General features: G+C 32.0%; 1 protein-coding gene across 1 annotated transcript in view; it reads right to left on the reverse strand.

Annotated features, from left to right (window-relative positions):
- The window catches only part of LOC107668679 (zinc finger protein 501-like), a 15,857-nt gene extending 15,710 nt beyond the window's left edge, over positions 1-147 (reverse strand). The window contains exon 1 of the mRNA XM_016460645.1: positions 124-147. The gene's annotated coding sequence lies outside the window, so the exon portion shown is untranslated. The remainder of the gene's footprint in view (positions 1-123) is intronic.
- Positions 148-3,239: the final 3,092 nt, after the last annotated feature.

The following is a 3,239-nucleotide window of genomic DNA, read 5'->3' on the forward strand; positions in this document are numbered from 1 at the left end:
TGGTTTATATTTATGCATGTGTATTTTATTCACATCTCATTTTTATTATCTGTGTGTTGTTGTTGTCTCCGTGTACTGGAAGCTTGTGACACTATAACAAATTCCTTGTATGTGCAAACATACTTGGCAATAAAGCTCTTTCTGATTCTGATTCTGATGATTCTGATATATGGTAGCCTATACTAAGTTATGATTATGAGATAAAATATAAAAATTGTAAATTAAAAAAATTAAAAATATGAAATATAAAGTAAAAATGATAAGACACATATTTATCAGAGCAAAAGTCTAAATTATGACTTAAAAAGTCAATTGTGTCTTAAACGTGTAATTATGACTTTAAAAGTCAATTATGAGATAAGTCAAAATTATATAATCAGTCATAATTATAACACAACTTCACAAACGTATGACATAAAAATCATAGGTAGGACGTAAAAAGTCATAATTTCACCTTTTTAATCATATATTACTTAGTAGGACTATGTTGTAATTATAAATTAGTATGGCTTAACTTCGATAATTTCATCTTTTATGGCATAATTATGACCTGTCTAACATTTTGACTTAATATGTCATAACATCAACCTTTTCTCATTTTCACGACATAGTAATGCTCATAGTAATGTGTATTAATTATGCAGTACAATCATTTATAATGAAGACAATTTCACAATTTTAATTTGACAATTTTATTTTGTGTCAGCACTGAACAAAAATTATTCAGATATTGTGGTGATAAAAACACTAATATTAATAATAAATACAAAATAGTACAAAAAATACTATTCTTATTTGCCAAAATTCAGTGTTCTTGTTGACCGTTTAAATTGTTGTCAACAATTTAGCTTAATTTCTGATTACAATAAAAGTGAAGAGAAGAACTGGCAATACAATGGACTTGAACATATTTGATATTCTTTTCACTGCAGCTTATACTGGAAATGCAAACTCCATCACTGGCCGAATGTTTTCTGGTTAAAAGTGATCATTTAGAAATTGTTTTACTTATCTTCCAGGCCAGCCATGTCTTGGCTTGACATAACCAGGATGAGTTAGTGGACAGAGATGGGAATATGTGCTGGCAACTAGGAGGAAATTCAAACAGATGCAGTATAACAAGATGCAATCACACTAAATGTATTTTAGATGTGATATAAAGTTGATATGACAACATGTTCTTGTAGGAAGTCTGTGTTTCCCCTCAGCTGGCTTTTGTGTCTTTAGGGAAATTCATCTTAATTTACAATGTACTGTTTAACAAACATGTTTCTTGGATTCATGTTTTCCTTGCAGATGACATGACATGTTCAAATTAAAACATCCTCAGTGGTTTGCTCTTCAGTAGTTTTGATGTTTGAGTGGTAAACAGACTGATATTTCACAACACTGTCAGTATTTGTGTCTACATAGTCCTTTATTTGTTTTTATATATGTGTACTCTTGACAAAAACATTTGATGTTTTCTCTGAAAGCAAAATGGATTACTTTGAGCTGTTGACGTCCCAAAAACCAATAGAAGAATCATTTCAGTTCTGACACATTCACACACAAAGCTGGAGGTCATGTGATCTGTAATTAGCTCTTTAGCTTTTCACTAGAACACGTTCAAGACCAAAACCCATTGAGGACAAACAGCACTTACTCAAAAACATACAACGAGAACAAACTATTATTTCTACAGAATTTACTGTGAACCTTCCCTTGATCACAACATGACTAAACATCTAAACAGCAATGAAAATAACATTTTTACTTCTTTTGACTTTTCTTTCTTGAAAGGGGTCATGACATGGATTGTTTTATTATTTTAATGTTCCTTGAGGTTTACTTATAATGATAATAAAGTTTTTTGCACAAAACAACAACAGCAACAAATATGTGGGAAATGATAATTTTCAACCCTCATTCTGAACTTCTCTCAGAAACAGGTTGTTTTTAAGGGGCAGCTCCTTTAAGACTTCTTGTCCCACAGGATCTAAAACGAGCTGAGGGTTATTAAATGCTTTCTTATTGATGATGAGGACATTTTAGGTTATGAAACTTGCAGGATGCATTAACCATACAAAGACCTCTTCTGTATCAATAGATCAAGGGAAATTTGGTTATGCATGTCATGACTTTAATTTGGTGGCATAATCAGAGTAATAGAGTGATGCTTTTAAACCAGGATGTGTTTCAGAAGAACATCGCAGGCCTGCCTGTGCTTTTCATCAGATGCCTTACTGTGCTACTGATTAAGTAATAACTAGATCCATGTTTCCCTCTCAAAATACACACAACATGTTCAAAATCAAATGTACAGGTGAAAACAAAAAAAAGGTAATTGTTACACAACAGAGTGAAATATTAAAGCACAGCTAACAGGGAACATTCTTTCAAAGTTGTGAGCAAACATTCTTCCAGTATGTTTGTTCAAAGTTATTTGGTATTTATTAATGTTCTCGAAACGTCAGCACAAAAAACATTATTTACATTCATGGACATTTTATTCTGGAACGTTTTACTTTGAGTTACATGGGTCAAGGTTCAGTCAATCTATTCAATGTGAGGACACCACATCCAATTTCTATTATAGGCCTATTAAATACCCCTAAATTTCCTTCCACTTTTCTAATATGTTCTTAATTCTAGATTAAAATGAATGACTCTGAGCTAATAAATTATAGGAATATATTCAAACTCAGGCCAGCTGCTCCTAAACCACAATTCACTTACTTGACCTTTTTTCATGAACAGAATGAACATGAACAGAATGTTTGTTCCAAATTCTCTGGTATTTACTAATGTACTCAATACATTAGCACAAATGTTTTGGATGGACTATTGCTGCTTCTTTCAGAACGTTCCCATTCGAGAGTAACATTCGCATAATGTTTGCAGAATGATAACATGGAAAGTTTCCTTATCGTTCATATAACCTAGAGAAAAACGCTTTTAAAACATTAAAAAATCTGGACATTTTGAACGTTCAGAGGACATATTTTGTTAGCTGGGTTTGCTATCAAAATATATCAAGATCATCTGAGTGCAAGTAGTCAGGCTGTGTCAGAGGAGTGTGTCAGAGGCAATGTACACTTTAAATATAATTAAATTAAATAATATAAAAAAATTGTTGTGGCCGTTTTGGTCTTTGTTATAAGCGATGGTGTGCGAGTTAGTTTGTAAATAACCTTTGCCAGCAGGATGGGTTATTTGCACTGAGGCTAAATACAGAATCCAATATTTAATTTTGAATC

This window comes from Sinocyclocheilus anshuiensis, unplaced genomic scaffold, assembly GCF_001515605.1.
Source record: "Sinocyclocheilus anshuiensis isolate Anshui unplaced genomic scaffold, SAMN03320099.WGS_v1.1 scaffold156, whole genome shotgun sequence".
Taxonomy (NCBI): domain Eukaryota; kingdom Metazoa; phylum Chordata; class Actinopteri; order Cypriniformes; family Cyprinidae; genus Sinocyclocheilus; species Sinocyclocheilus anshuiensis.